Consider the following 17,194-nt stretch of genomic DNA (forward strand, 5'->3'; position numbering starts at 1 on the left):
ATTTACCAGGAAGGAAAGAAGGAGTGTTCTAGCATGATTATTTATGTTGGTCATGTGTGTTGAATTGTCATGTTTATAGTCGATCAGACAGCTTCCTGTTTATTAGCCTCATTCAATGAAGATCGGAGGAAAATAATGGTGGCCTCTTCTGTGTTGAAAAGTATAACATCTGGTATGGATAAGATGGTTGAATAGTGTTTGTATGAACCCTTATACAAGTTTACCCTACTAAAAACATAGACAACTGTAAAAAAAAAAATAGTGAAAGCATGATAAAGGATAGTTAAGCATTGTAGGGAGGTATATTAAGGCACATACAAAAATAAACTATGGTAAATGCATATGCAGTATAACCATGGTAAAGCATGTAGAAACTGCTAAATTGGTAAACATTTCTAAGGGTTCTGTTATATAAATAGCAGTTGTTCTAAATACCACCGCTCTTAAACTTTACATAACTCATGCTGGTGTTTATCCCAGGGGTGATTTGGTGACTTACTTAATAGCATTACTACATACAATAACAAAATTGTGTAATGAGATCAACAATAAAATCAGGTTTATACATGTAAGGATGGCAGTTTCTAGATCAGCCACTGTTCAGATTATTAAAGTAGACCACAATAACCCAAAATCTGAAGCACAATATTTCAGAATAAACCACTGCCCTTTATTGAAAATGCACTAAATGTCAATTGTAAATTGCACAGTGCTGTTAAAGCGGACACACTCAAGATGTAATAACAGCCAGACATCTCCTCATACTGCTAATTGAACCTGGACTTGAGGCACACGGTCCAACCCCTCCTCCACTAGGCCATGTGGCTGAATTGGACTATATGGAATAACAGTATGCAGCATGTTCAACACATGTTCAGTCTGGGTCGTTAATAAACGTGAGTGCTAAATTCAATTTCTACAGGACATAGGGATAACAAAAAAAAGTGATCCGTAGCAAATTCTGAGTAGCTTATTATAACGTTAACAGCTTGCTAACAATGTGAAAGTCTGCTTCTGTTTTCAGTGAGGTATGTATTTACTGTAGGAAGTTGCTTGGGAAGTACAGCCACACGCAAGCCACTGCGGCAAAAGTCCTCAGTTTAACCTTTTCTTCTTTGGTAAATACAATTGTTTTAGTCTTTCATAAACATATATATGAGAAAATCAGAGAAAGAAACTCTTTTCATCTATCTAATGTCTACACCCTTCCCCGGCCCGCATTCTGCCACTTTGGATATGTCATCTGTAATAACTATGACAAATTGCAAAGTGCCGCTGTCTTCCACTCTCTGCTATGGGCTTGGAAGCCTTCTTAGTCTACTAGTGGGAGTTCAGTTTCCTAGCAGGAACTCATGTCACTGCGACTGCTGTGGTTTTAAATGTCCACTTTACCATGGCTGGAGACGCTGATGAACGCATGATAACTGTGACCCAGTATTCAGTAGTCTTGGCTGCTCTGAAAGGAGTATTTTACTGACCAGCTATACATGTGGTTGCTTCATCTTTTAGGCATCCACATAAAACAAAAACACTACCTCGTTAAAATAAAAGGTCACCAAAAGCTTTTGTAGGTTTTTGTTATACAGAATGAGACACTGAAAAGACAATTACAGCATAATCCAAGCTCAAAACTACCACAGTTCTTCTTATGACAAAGAATGGGACATTATGTAGAATGTTCCTATTTGATTTACAGACAGCAATGCAATACTGTGCACAAGTTTCAAATGCCACACTATTCCTAAAATAAGCCAAGCTGATGTATCATACCAGTCTATCCAAACTAGTTGGGCAAGGCGCAAAATTGATCTGTCCTTCCCCCCACGGCTGACCACTTAATGTTTCTGTTGGGGGGTGGCTACAATGAATCCCACAGGAAATATGAGCTTTTCACTGTTCTTGATTCTTGACTGCTTCAAATCCCTTGGCTATTTTATTTTTGTATCTTTCCTTACCAGAAAAGAAAAATCAATATTTCATTAAATATGATTTACCTGGGCCAGATTTTCCAGCTTCTTATATTACACACATATATATATATATATATATATATATATATATATATATATATATATATATATATATATATATCCTCGTCCAGTATCTCATAGGATAGTAATCATATTTGTTTCACAATTAAACACAGTATGAAGAGGAGTAAGTGATCAAGTTACAAAGCTTTATAAAAAAATGTACAGTACTTTCATGGGATATCATGACATTGAAAAAAATATATACTAACCTTTTACTCAACGGCTGTTCAGACAAAATGCAATAACTTCACACTTGATATTGTTGTGGGAAGATCCTGTTTGTTTCAGAGCCTGAAAAAATAAAGATAAGAACCTTATTACTAACAGAGCCAGGAGATGATTTAACAGTTTTACTGCTGCTTTAGTAAACTTAATAGTACCTGCAGTACACAGCTGCACTGCACATGAGTAAATATCAACTGGACTAAATTACTCTACGGATGACTCAAAACAAGTGCCAAATGCTTTCCTTCAAACATTATATAACGCTATGCCCCAGCATCTGTAATTCTATGTACAGTTATAGCAAGATATCTTCACCTGGGCTTCTACTATACATTGTGTAATATTGCAGTTTTAAAATAGAACTATGCTATGAATTTACAATAGTTTTCCATGGTTTCAAATATGCTTTACCACACCTCTCCGAGTTTTACTATGTTTGCCTATGCCTTATACAATGTGTTGTATTACTTTTACCATGCTAAAATTGTATAAGTACTTTAGGTTGGTTTTGATATCCAGGAATGGCTTGCAACATTGAGTTACAATATCATGTGTTAAGCTGGCATCTGAGACGTTAAGAACTCTTCAGTTCATTACATACAGCAGTACAGCTCAAAGAGGCATGACAAAATCTATTACTATAATTTCATCTGCCTTCAGTTTACTCACAGCAAACAATCCCTCAAGGGCGTTGCAGGTCACAGACAGTCTTCTTCAATTCTATAGTGTGCCATTGCAATTTTATTTTTTGTTTCAGATGAAAAATTTGTATCAGTAGCCCCTGTTACTGTGTTTAAATGAGAAATTATTGGTACAGGCTTTTTATTTTTATTCATCTATACTTAAGTGTAGGGATTTTGTTTGTCTGATAAAAGCACATATTTTTGCAAAACTACCTTTTCGCTCACAGTACACTGAAGCTGGAAATTAAAGAGCTTTGTCTTTCTCAGCAGTACAGTTAATGGTATATAGTTAAGATACTGTTTTTATTTATTATTATGAAGAAAAGAAGATTTTTTTTAAAAAACTTGCTTTTGTGAAACTGCAAAAACAAAGCAAGCATTTAAAAATGCATGCAGGGAATTAAAATAGCACAGCAACTCCACATTCTCTAAGCAGTGCAACTACAATGTGCTCAGTAAAAATCACATTCCAATATAAAGGTAAACTGGAACACTTGAAAGAGGGGGTGTTCATTTAGTTCACACTGTAAAATCGGACCCTGATTGGACACACAATTGACCCATAATGAATATGCTTGCACTCAGCCTATGCTTAGAGCTGTCTTGTTCAGTTTCATCTCAATATCGAATAAAATCCATTTGAGTGTGTGTCCACTATTATGAAGTCCAATGTTCAATCACAGAAAATAATTATCGGTATCATAAATAAATATCCTCTGACTGTACAATTTAACATGCTGGCCAATAAAAGTACTCACTGTTTAAAAAAGCTGGAGCTATGTGAGTTATTCAAAGACTGTATTCGAAGTCTGTTTTGATTATCGGGTCATTAAAGGTTGGTATTCATTAAACTCGAGTGCTGTTAAAGAAACCAACGTCAGTCTAGAGTTAATGAGTTGGTGAACAGGACCCCCTATCTCCTGATGGCCAACCGTATAATAAACACTGACATGAGCATGATGATACTTAACATGATACTTCTACTGTTTGCAAACTACATTGATTTTCTGACAGACCTATTTCATGGCCCAAGTAGCACATGCATGTAAACAAGAATCAAGACAACCAGATTTATTTATTTTTCTTAATCTGAAAAAAATAAAAATATTAATAGGAAAATGTATGTAATTCAGGTACATGTCTTGATGTGTACGCATTTAAGTTAGAGGGCATAACTATTTTTTATTTTATTTTTTACAGTCAGATCATTTTCACTTCACTTCAAAAGCGACTGCAAAAATGAGGAAAAATAATCGACTTTGAATTGATCAGCTCACATGCTGTAAAGGAATGGCTGATTCAACCAATATGTTTCATTTGCAATATAAAACTCCACCTATTGCAGAGTTTACAGACGATACGATACTCTTACATGGAGGATGGCTGTTTATGACTGAAATAAAAACAGCATCCCATGAACGTTCAGAGAGTATTCTGTTTATATAATAAGTACAACTTCTAGAAACGAAAGTATGGTTAAAACAGAACAAATATTAAACACATTGTTCTTTATCTCAGTATAAATACTGATGTAGTTTTATTATATGTTTATTTATCTGCATGTTCATGCAAGAAAATAAATTACACATTTTGTTGTCTGTTGTTACAATACCATCTAAATGGCTTTTTAATCTCAAAACTGTACCTAACAAGATGAATGTTTTATCATACTGTAGCATTTGTTTTTACAGCCTATTGTTCACAATAGGAGTCCAGTTTAATTATGCACTGCACATGCACATAGCTGCTTATTTCTTTGAATGCAGCATTAAATACTGTTGCATACAATCCTGATGCTGTGTCTCTGAGTGTTTTTAGGAGTATTACAAAACATGTAACTATGGAAATGCACGACATATTGTCTGCCCATACACTCGAAAAGGAAAATTCTACATACCACTACGATTTATTGTTGTATTTCCTAACAACAATATATTTTTGGCGTCATCTAGTTGTTGTCTTTTACTGGAAATGACAAGAACCCCATCTGTCCAATTTGTGGCCAAATCTAATTACATTCCTTCACCACGGAATTAGGAACGCATTCATGACGTTTCTTTATCTCTTCTGGTTTTTTGTTTTTTTGCACTGGCACCTTTTTAAAGCAAAATTCTAACTTACTATTGCTTATCACATATCAGCTTGCTCCTCTAGTCTAAAATAGGTGCACCACTTATTACAAAAATCAAATACTGTAACGACACGTCCAAGCACATTAATTAACATGGACAAAATCCAAACTGTTACACATTAGTGAGTGGAAAGGAAATATAATCTTGACTATTTTTTCTACTGGAATCTGTTTTTTTTTTTTTAGATGAATCTTCTCAGATCCATTATTTATGGTCTGTTTTCTCCATCTATTACCCATCCCCCTGAAACAACCCTGCCTTGCACAGTGATGCTCACTTGAAAAAGCATTTGGAGCAGCTGGGATATTTGCCCACAGCTGCTCCCTGTCATAGTCTGCTATTGGTCCAGCAGCCTGCTGTGTGCCTCTCCTCTCTTTTTACACAAGGACCAAGTGCCCTTCCCATCTCCAACATGGACAACCTTGCTGACTGGAATCAAAATGCTTGCACTTTTTTTAGTTTGCCACACCTGTTCATTGTGTTATTGATTAAAGCAACAGTACTCAACTCTGGCCCTTGAGATCCATTCCAGTCCTGGTCTTTGTTCTTTCCAACCAGGTCTAAATTAGTTAATTATTATTATTATTATTTATTTCTTAGCAGAAATTGCCTCAGAGCAGCTTCAATTAACTGCACTAGAACCTGCTTGGAGTAAAAAACAGGACTGGAACAGATCTCGAGGGCCAGAGTTGAGTACCACTGGTTTAGAGGGTTGTATTGTTTTTATTTGTTTACAAAATTCTAGACCAGATATATGGCAATCACATAGACAATTTAAATTAAAACAAATCAGAACACAGGCTATTAATGAGTAGCAAAGTACCCCAAAATGAAAATACTGTACTGCATGAAATAAATTACTACTACATGTAGCAATCATTTAAGACATATATGCTGACTTCTTGACTTTTAGAAATACTAAAATAAACTTAGTAAATGTATTGACAAACATTTTGACTGAAGCTGGATTAAAGGGAGATCACTCTTTGAGCAAACTGTGAACTGAAATCAAATTGAAACAGTTAATGTATCAATCTTTGCTTGTTTGGTAAACATTGATCGTCAATTGTATCTTCATCAAGGAGTTAGCTAAAGTGGCAATTTCCTCATAACACAATTACCATATGGAAAACACAATTACCATATGGAATAAAGATGTAGCATTAAATATAAGATGTGGCAGGGGCATTGGTGGAAAAGCGATTTCCCTGCACATACTTTATACTAGACTATTACCTTGGCATTTGTGAGTAAAACAATTATAAAGAGTTCATGTTTTTTCCTGAAGCTAATAAGATTAGAAAAAAGTACAAACACAAAGGTAAACAATTACAACAAACAGGAAGTGCTTCATCACTGCCATGGAACTAATACATTGATATTGATAAAACACAGAAGTACCAGGCCCATTTATTTAAAAGTTTCAAGACTGTTATCAATTATCCATTTAGCATTCAGGAGGTGTTTACCAAGTCTTTCATTCCCATATTAAAAGCTATTAGTCAACACTGGCAGGTGTACAAGGACAGGGACGTGGAGGAGCAATTTATATATTAGTATATCAGAAGCCCATTAAACCTTTGTACCATAATAAACAATGGCAGGGCTGCAATGCGCAGACTGATGGGAAAAAACAACCTGAAACAAACAGATTTTGTATGGCTGCTGACAAACGAATTTAATACTGTAAAAGTGAGTAATTCTCATCTGTTCAAACATCTTTCACTGCCAGGTGCCAATTTAAACAGAAGAAGTGACTTTCAAGTTACAAAATCTGCTCGGAATAAGGATTGGCACTAATTACAAATTTTGTGCTTCAGCCAATACTCTTTTCAAAAGACAAATGGAGGGTTCCAGGCAGGCTTCCAAGGAGGCTGTCTGTATCCTCAACATTGCATGGTTTAATCATTAATACATTTTTAGATGGCATCTATATTTATATATACAGTATATGGTTTCTCAGTTTTAAGTAGTATAAACAGATAAAACGCCACCAAAATAAAACAAATAAATATCCTGTGTTTATCCTACAAACACTGAAAGAGTACAGGGGATATCCACTTTTTTTGTGTTCACTTACCCTTGATCATCGTGCGGTTTACTGAATTTTGTTGAAAAACAGGTGCAGAAAGCAGTTTGATTACCATCTGTACTGTTATTTGATTTGAGCAGTTCTAACTGTGCCTCAAAACTTCTCAAGAGTACGTTTTGGTATTAAAACCACTGTCTTACAGTCTACTTTTCTGCTTGGAGACAATCTAAAGATCTTTCCACAGTATAATTAGACAATTTTACTCGGGATATACATTCCACTATTTGTATACATGTATTTGGGATACAGGATTCACTGGGGATTTTAGTGGGGGTGTAGCATATAGATTTGAATGGGAAGATAAGTGGCTGAAAGTTGAGATATTTGAAATAATCTAGCCTGAAATCAGAGACGTTGAACAACTTGAACTTTATGCATTGACCTGCTATTCAAGAACAAGCAGATTTTTAGAAGGAAGACACCATCTGCTGTATATAGGAAGACAAGACTGCATTCAATTAACCCAAGGACACTTTCCAAGTGGAGTTTAAATGGAGGATTGTCTTCATGTTAGATGTGAAGAGATAATGGAGTGATTTTTATGTTTGTATTCCACCTGTTCAGTAGGTATAGTATCAGAAATTATAATCATGACAGAAAAGAATGTTGGGAACTAAAACAAGATATCTCAATGGTTACGACATTGGTATTTCATTCTCTGAACACAGGTTTTTTTAAAAAAAAGGTTAAATCTGTGTTGTCTTAAGATGGCTTATTACTGCAATAATGACCTTGGCTCAGACTTCTACCAGTCATCAGTACCCAGGAGATGCCCTGGACCTTGGTCGCCAATGCTTAATTATAAAATTCACAGATCGTCTCAGCCAATCAGGTTATTGGTGTCGTTATCCTACAGTAGTGTAGATTTCCACTGAAATGAACAACTTAAGAATCGTGAAGCGGCTTCGTTTCAACAGTGTGATTCATCCATTTGCATCACACAAAGTTATTCCACAAGTGGTTTGGGTGCTGCAGAATAACCATACTGTCTCCCTGAGTCTGTTTATAATATTACATTCCATGGGCATCCTTGACCTGCCTGTGAGGCTATGCACAGAGTAAAGTAATGAGGAGAAGTCACCGGAATTGCAACTGGGCAGGAAAATGCTCAAGGCATTGTCTGGTTCGATTACACCTTTCACTTGGAGCATACAGAGTGCTCAAGCCAGCTCACACAGACAGATGATACCCTGAATTGGTTTTCTCTCTAAAAATGTCATTTCTTTCAATGAATCTTAAATCGGTCCGCTGGGCAGTTATCATTTCCATTTCTGCAGAGCAGTCTTTCTTGCATTTAATGTCATTCATATTGATTTTTGTTATTGTCTTTACGTATTTGGGAATCAACTGTGCAGCTTTCTACTGGTGTCAGGCTGCCTGCCAGCGTGCAGTCCTAGCAGTCTGGTTACATTTCACATTATGTGGGAGCTCAGAAGTGTCTGTGTTTAAGGGCAAGATGAAACAGCAGAGTGAGTACACACAGCAGCTCTACAGAGAAATAAATATACATAAAGCGATTAAAAACAATGTCATATGTATATTCCTTTTTTGTATCAGTTCCTTTGAGCCAGTTTGCAACTACTCTCGTGACCCACAAAGTACTGTATTACAAAGTAACGTATGTGTTTCACATCTTGTTAAAGGGTCACTTAGAAACTTTTCTTTTGCTTGAAGGGCCAGTAGTCTATGGTGTGGTGTGTATGTGTCTTGTGTATTAGTTATTGTTGAAAATGTCTCTCTCATACAAGCATGATTTTATTTACATGTCATTTGTCACAAAACAGTTCAGAGATGTGGTAGGTTGATTACAACAGGAGCAAGTCCACAGCTGATTAATGGCCCAAGTGAAAACAAATACCAGTCACAACAGTGTTTTAAAACAATAAACAGTATACAGTCCAGTTTAACACAGCCACAGCAAAGTGTCCTTAAGCCAAGGTAAACTATAGTGAAAACACTTTAAAACCCATGAAAACATGGTGAAGCACATTGTGAAGCACAATAAATGCAGAGTAGGAGCATGGAAACATCACAACTTTCCAACTTTCCAGTAATTGTAGAATTACTGTGCAAAGATATTGTGGAAAAAGGGAGAGTGCAGAACAGTGATCTTTTTAATGACATTGGTGTCCTCACAATCTTTATATGGATACATGGGATCATTTGAAATAGGAAATAAGACCACCCTGACTGCAATCACCAAGGACTTGCTGCTCAGTTGCCTGAATGTACAGTTCCAGATGCGTTTTTAATGCATTGGCAAGACAGTGAATTTGTTAATTCCTGCTCTAATAAGAACACACAGAATATGCCTAAGCAGAGGCTTATGCTGATCCAAACAGCTGGCAGATCAATACATTTGAATGCGTAAATGTCTATTAATATGCTCCTCAACCTCTGGGAAGATGACTGCGTGTGTTCTCCATAATGCTGTCCAAGAAAACACTTACCCTTTCCTCGCTGCCTATCAAGGTCAGACGTTGACCTTTCCCTCAAGTTTGGCTAAAATATATTGCGCAGCTGTAGAGCTTTATGTGCAGTATCACCCCATAACAAGAATGTGCAGGATCCGTTTCTGCTGCTTATTGTGCTCACGGTCCAGAGAATTGCTAATATAATATAATATAATATAATATAATATAATATAATATATCTTTTAATATTACATTGTCTTTTATTTTCTTATTCTTTTTACAATATTTTTAGTAATTACTGCTTTTTTAAGTCTGTGTGAAGTGCCTTGAACCTCTTGGTAGGAAAGGCGCTCAACAAATAAAGTTCATTATTATTATTATTATTGGGCAGGGTCCCCAGCAGTTACTTCCCCATTTATCCTGGTCTGGCTGAGGCAAGGCTCAAATCAACACTGATATCGAGGTCCATTTCAAGCTATTCTATAAGCAGAATGATTAGAGTGCAGCTTGCAGGCTTTGGAATAACATGTGGTGAGGTAACACTTCCAGGATTATAAAAGCCATGTTCATCCTCCATCAGATCTGTCTCAGACGCTGCCTATTAGTTCACAAAGGAACTCAATACATCAGGAAGATCATGACAGGTGTCTCCACTGGAGTGCGGCTGCTCAGCCCGGGCTGCCTCGTGGATGGTGCAAGCAAGCGTGAGGGAGAGAGAGAGAGAGAGAGAGAGAGAGGAACACTTCATGGGCGCCGGGCCTGTGAAGAACAGCCTCGTATTAGCCGTCAGCTCTTCACAGAATAACAAATTCATATCTTTTTTATGTCAGTCCCAGATCCATAGGCTTCAAAGACGAGGTTATCTGAGGTAAAATAATCATTTTCTTGCCTACTCACTCATACAATAGTCCCAGGATGAAGTGGTGTGGAACGTGTGGGTGTCTGCAATGCATATCAATTCCAAATCTTCGGATATAGTAGATTACATGGGTGCCATTTAGTGGCTAAACTGAAAGCAATGCTTTGTTTCTTACAAGCATATTCAGCATCACTCAACAGGGTTTAAACGTGGGTAGGATCTACTGGTAAATGAACAAACCTATTTTTTTTTTTTTTTTTCTTAATGGTGCTGCACTAAAATGATACTGGATGACTTCAGTAGTTTGATTTTCAAGAGCTTGAATAAAAGTTCTAAAGAAATGTTACAGCTCAGCAAACAGTCTCAATAAAAATGTAAAATAGTCAGAGAGTGACTTTGAGAGACACACACAGAAGCCACGGCGAGTTAGAATGAAACCCATTGATGTTTATAGCTATTTACAATCTGACATGATGGTGATGCAAACGCATCTCATTTTAAATGAGCAAACTTCTATTTTAAAAATGAATCGGGACCAAAAAAATTAGCTCCACAGCCATCAATATATGCACTGAAAAGAAAAGCACCAGTACATTAGTAGATGGGTAACTTCATTATAAACCTGAAGGAAACTGAATGCTTAGGGCTTAAAAGGATATCTAAAAAAAAAAAAAAAAAGAGTGATTACAACCTTTAAAGCCCTACTTCTATCCACACCATTGCTATGTCTCTTTGGCAAAGCAGTGCTATGGAGGAAGATGAGATAAGACCCTACCCTAACATCTTCAAAAGGATTTATAATCTCTGTGGCCGCCTAAATCAAAGAGTTTTTCATCTAAAAGAAAAGAAAATGAGTCACCCTGGCTTGGTAAATATGCAGTCATTTGAAGAAATGCATCCCCTCTGCTGATAAAAAGCAATGTTTTTTTGTTTTTTTCTTTAAACAATGTGTGGTCAGCTGTCCACTTTGCAGTCTCTACAGTTGTCAAAGGTTAATTTTAAAATCTGATATTGTTTATGCCCAATCTAACTCTGAGTATGTGAATCAATAAAACACAAGCAATTCTGTGTGCACTGAAGTGCATTGAAAATGATATGTGTCCTGGAACTCGGAAGGTCTTATCTTTCATTTATTTACTGTATTGTCAATGACAAATGTACTAAAATGAAACATTACATTATAACTAATACATTGATAATTGAAATAAATATAATTCAACAATTTGCCTTGCATTTGAGGGTAAATATTCAAGTCAGTGCATTTTTGCAGGTTTATTATTATTTTGTATTAAATTGTATTGCAGTTTTGATCTATTACCAGAAGATCTGAAGTTTCCTCGTAGTTCAAAATCTTATAATCCTCACCTTAAAAATAATTAAATAAATAAATAAAAACCTGAAGCCCTACCTTACACATGATTCAGGCTTCTCCTTAAAAAAGGGTCCTTGTAAAATGCAATGTAATGCCGATCTTGATTGCTTGATACAGTAATAATGATGCTGATTTAAAACATTCCAGTTCATTCATATAGGGTACATGTTAACTTCTGCTTCATATTGATTCACATATATGGCAAATTCACAATAATCATTTTAAATGCAAATACTAATCCAGTAATCCATATCATTGGAGCTTTACTGGAAGGGTCTTAAACACGAGCAGAGGCTTGACAAAACACATTATGCCCCTGCAAAAGTAGTCTGGCTCTATCTGATTGATCTAAACAGCAGCAGGTCTTAACACCACTGCCATAATATATCTACTGTGACAGATTGCCTTGTTGTCATAGGTTTTCCTTCTTCAAATAAACACACTTGACAACTAGGATGCGAGAAAACGTCGTAGCGTGTGTTTATTATTTAAAATAATAAAAGAATAAAAACAAAACAATAACCGAACCCGATCTCGGGTCCTATCTAAACAGATGTTTTTCTAACAAAAAATGTCCCCCTGAAATAAAAATTGTCCCGCTGAATTTCTCTTAACGCACCCGTGTGTCCCCCTTCCCAGACCAGACGCAATACCAATACGCAGTAAATGAATTAATTTTGTATTAACATGACATGTCTGACGACAGGCTAATCTTTTTTACTTGTTTGTTTACACTTGTGTTTTCATAATTAAACTCCCATGCCATTATTCTCCAGTCCAGCAGAATGCGCGCACACCTTCTTGGTTACAGTCAGTTTCACAGTAAAGCCTGTACGACGACATCAGGCTTGTTAACAACATGACCTGGCGCAAATATAACCTTGTATCCTAGTTACACCCGACCATTACTTCTGGAAGAATAAGTAATCAGCTTCGGCAGTGACTGTTGAAATGTAGGCTATGATATTTGTGCTTAAAAATACTGTGAAATTCATCTGCTGTAAACTTATCTATTTGCTAGATAAAATATCTGTCTGATGTTTGGAGATATGGAGTGACCTAGCAAGTGAATTAGAGAAATGTGTACTTCTGCGTATAGCAGTACAGTTTATAGACAAAGTGCAGCAGATTTGTGAAACGAAAACAGTATCATTAATTAAAAATAAAAAAAAAGTAGTCTACGGTAACGTTACAAAATATTTGAAATGTGTCTTTTCTATGACAAAAAATGCTAAAATTCAGGTCCAGAATAATCCAATATGTGTTAATCACTAACTGTATCTTGGTCATTTCGCCAGTAGGCCTATAACGCCATGATAAAAAATATATATATACAGTGTATGTGGTTTTATACGGCACTGTATATATGCCTACAATACATCTTGCATTGAGAAAACACCACTGGAATCGGAATAAAGGAAATTATTATGTAAAACAGTTCACGTGCAGTCACAGTTTTGGTAAGTAGCATTTTCAAAACCATATCATTATGTGCAGTATTATTATATGTTAAAATATAGCAAATCCACAAAACCAACAAAATACATATTTTATATTTGACATTTTATTTTTAGCATTCTGTGTAACACGGGCCATTGTTTAACCTTGAAAAACATTAAATAGAGTATCTGAAGCAGATACTGATATAATTATATAGATATAATTCGATCTTTTGATTTTGCATGTGAGTGACATTTAATGTGTCCAGCTCATGTTATCCAGAAGCAAACCTTCGTATAGCGTAAGCTGTATTGAAAGAAATGTTTTGAAACCCCTCTGCTGTTTGGGATTTTTTTGTTAAATTCCTGGACCAAAAAAAAGTTGAATGCAAACTGTGCAAGCGACTCATATCATGGAGGCATAACCAATCTCTGGGGTCACTTGACAGGTGTAAGTTCATATTATTATTATTAGTATTAATATTTTTAGTAGTAGCAAAATGTGACTGATAAGCTGCTTGGAACGGTGACTGTTAAATAAAGTACGCAGGTACTGTACGTGTCGCAAACATCTTCAATTACATGGAAATAAACAATGTGCGTTTTTATTTGTATTTATATTATAAAAACATGATTACTGTTCTATATAACGTATTTTAAACTACATGTGAATGTTATATTCCATATATATGGATTACCTGTAAAAAAATAAGATTTTCAATCAAATATAAACAAGTAGCTATGGTGACATCACCAACAAATTATGCAAATGAGTACCATTGAAGGTTCGAACCTTTCTTCGGTAATGTGTTCCAAACCTTCGAAGGTCAAAATGTACAATTCATTGCAGCCCTATTAAAAAGCATTTTTACGGTTACATTATGTTAATAAAATCACCCATGGGAGACAAATGGAGTTAAAAGGCAACAGTACTTAGATCACTGTCACTGTTAAGTTCAATACAGTATATACTTTTTATACTAATAAGATTAATCATGAGATTCTTTTGTTTTTGATTGACAGATGCAGAGGTAATTGACAGTCTATGCTATTTGAAAACTACACATGCTGATAGGACCAAGCTGAAAACGCAGGCAGTAGAAGTTTTCCTCACAGCAACCCGTTCCCCATGTAAAGTAAATAAGCTGCAGAGATGTATAACCACCTTACATGCGCAGCTCAATAACCAAACAAGAAACGATGTCAGAGTAGAGGAAGCTTTGCATAATTATGGACAGGATAGCTATCTTTTTTTTTTTATTCCTGCAAGGCCCTTTAGCTGTACAGTTCTAGACCACAAAGTCTACAGCAAACACAGGCAAGCAAAAACCTTATGATAGAAGTCAAGTGTCATTTCAGTTTGCTCAGCCAGACCGGGCACATTTATTAGCAACAGCTTAGACAAAAAAAAGACTGTTCCTCTTTTCTCCTTTCTCTAGTTGCTTTGAAATTTACAGTACACACATTGTCCAGAGAAGGAGTGTACCAGGCTTGCTTTCATCTCGTCACATTGCCAAAAAATATATTTCACTCTTTTTTTATTTATTTTTTATTCATTTTTAAAACAGTAGATGTTTGAGAATTTTGCTGAAACCTTACAGAAATAGATTTGAAAGAAAGTGAAAACTCCTGTACCAAACAAGCACCAGAGGCATGTCAGGATTTCTCAAAAGTAATATGCAGTACTGTGCTTCGAGGAGTAAGGGATGCTATAGTTACGCTTCATTGTTTTTTTTAAAAGGCAAGGCACAGCAATTGTTTTATCATTACAAAATAATTTAAATGGTATAAAAACAGAAATAAACAACTTAGATGGGAGATTTGCCTAAATAAACAATGAATGATTTGGAGCCTGATCTTGTTAGCTCTCCACTGCTAAGCAAGGCTGGACCTGGTTAGTACTTGGATATGTGACCCCCAAAGCAAACCAGGTGCTGCAGGAAGGGGTGTTGGTGGCAAGTACCCCATCAGGATTTTTTGGGGCACGGTTTCTTTGTATGACGTCAAAGGGATTATCTACATTATTACAATATTACATTTTTTTCCTGTTTAACATTTTTTTTAATTAGAATTTTCTACCCAGCTCTGTTTTTTTCTGTTAAAGATATCTCCTTCACATAAATGGAATCTACAACAAAAGTGCTTTGGCATACAATTGCAGCTCTGTTGGGTATTTTGAAAGTGAGATACATACAGTAAAAGTGATCCTTTAGTGAGCCCTGTGCTGTTGCTTAGAAGCGTGGGTTGTGACTGCAACCCGGTTCTGTGATGTTGTTCTTCAGAGGTGGAAGAAAGGACTTTCATGTTTTCTCTCTGTGCTAAGGATGTACATTCATGAGGCAGGCAAGCTTACAGAGTACTCTGTGACATTTTGTCTATTTTGTGAAATCTACTTAACAAGGAAATGGGCACCCCTTATACCACTGTATGGTTTGAGTCTGTGTACATGCCTTAATTTTAGACCTATTATGGCAATTTGTCTTCCAGCAATGCTATGGTAGCATTTACACTTTACAAGACTGATCATATTATCTCACTCCTAAATTAGAATTCACATACTAACGGTCAGAATAATTGAGTTAAATTAAAACAGTATAATAACATCTCTTTATTGAAATGAACTTGTCACTTCAACCAGGCAGAGGCTTGTGATAGAAAGTAATTTGGAATAAAATGTATACAATGAAATATCCAAAAATGTCAATTATTTTTAATCTGTAAGGAGACTTCTGTAAATGCATTAACATTTTTTTTTCTAATCTCAATGTTGAAGCTGCTTTCTATCTTAGGTTTTATTATACAGATTCAATGTAACTTCCCACATATTGTTCACATGGGGTTTTAGAGGAACCTTGCCCAATTTTAATATAGAAATGTGTGGCAGGGAAAGGGTATCTATATACAGTACATTAAAGATTGCTCAACCAATTTTAAAGATTGCTCAACCAATGAATCAACATTGATTCAGGTGAACTTCTGGGAAGCTTAATAAAAAGTTAAGATATTTTATTAAGGTGTTCCTTTTACTGTATTTCAATCTGCAACATGAAACCAATCTGTATGACTCAATCTTATCTCATTCCAATGTGAAACTGGCGCCAGCATGGCAGTTCCATCTGCACAGTCCAATCAGAAACCAGATGTGACAAAAGGTCAAAGGTTGCCAATTTGCATCACATTTCCCAGTCCCATTTTTTTTAAAACTACCTCAATATTGCCCTGACAGTAAAATCAACTGTCTACATGTTCAGCCGTCAAGGTTGGATACCCACCTTCAGTGTAATTTGCACTGCATGTTCATTAGGTCACTCCATCAAAGCGATTTGGAGAGACCATTATCTGCCAACCTAAATTGCTGATTTGGGCTGAGAGAGTTCCACTTCACGCCAGTTTTATCTTCGTCTACTGCTGATAGAAACAAACGACTGATTGCAAATAACTTTCAGCTAGGTCCCTGGAGCACCTTTATTCCAATCAGTTTTATCTGACAAAACAATTTATATGAATATATTGAATAACTATGATGTGTAATATTGACAATTTTGACAATGCTGGACCAACCAGTTGATTTTGATGCAAATTATTGCTATAGATTTGCTGCTGGTCAGGCTTCCAACAGTAAAGTGCAGTCAATTATTCCTATTCCCTGTGCCATTTCATAAGCTTGCTTTGATACGTTGAGGGCTAAGAACGCAAACAAAGCTAAAAGCACATTAAGGATGGGGTTTGATTTTAATAATCAAATAAAAAAGCAATCCCGTGGTTCCATCATCAACACAAACACAATACAGGTTACATATCAAATCAGATATGCTTTATTAAAGCTTACAGTCCATGCAGACTTCACATTTTGACATTCACACATTCATCTCTCCACTTAAAATGCCACTACTAGCTTTAGGCGCATTGTAACACTTTTTAGGTAAAGCTGACACTGACTCCGGG

At 35.9% G+C, this 17,194-nt stretch overlaps 1 protein-coding gene across 3 annotated transcripts in view; it reads right to left on the reverse strand.

Annotated features, from left to right (window-relative positions):
- The window catches only part of LOC117970982 (synaptotagmin-1), a 195,341-nt gene that overhangs the window by 90,287 nt on the left and 87,860 nt on the right, over window positions 1-17,194 (reverse strand). For all 3 annotated transcript variants that reach the window (XM_059027600.1, XM_059027596.1, XM_059027597.1), the window contains exon 3: window positions 2,243-2,324. The gene's annotated coding sequence lies outside the window, so the exon portion shown is untranslated. The remainder of the gene's footprint in view (window positions 1-2,242; window positions 2,325-17,194) is intronic.

This window comes from Acipenser ruthenus, chromosome 7, assembly GCF_902713425.1.
Source record: "Acipenser ruthenus chromosome 7, fAciRut3.2 maternal haplotype, whole genome shotgun sequence".
NCBI classification, from domain to species: domain Eukaryota; kingdom Metazoa; phylum Chordata; class Actinopteri; order Acipenseriformes; family Acipenseridae; genus Acipenser; species Acipenser ruthenus.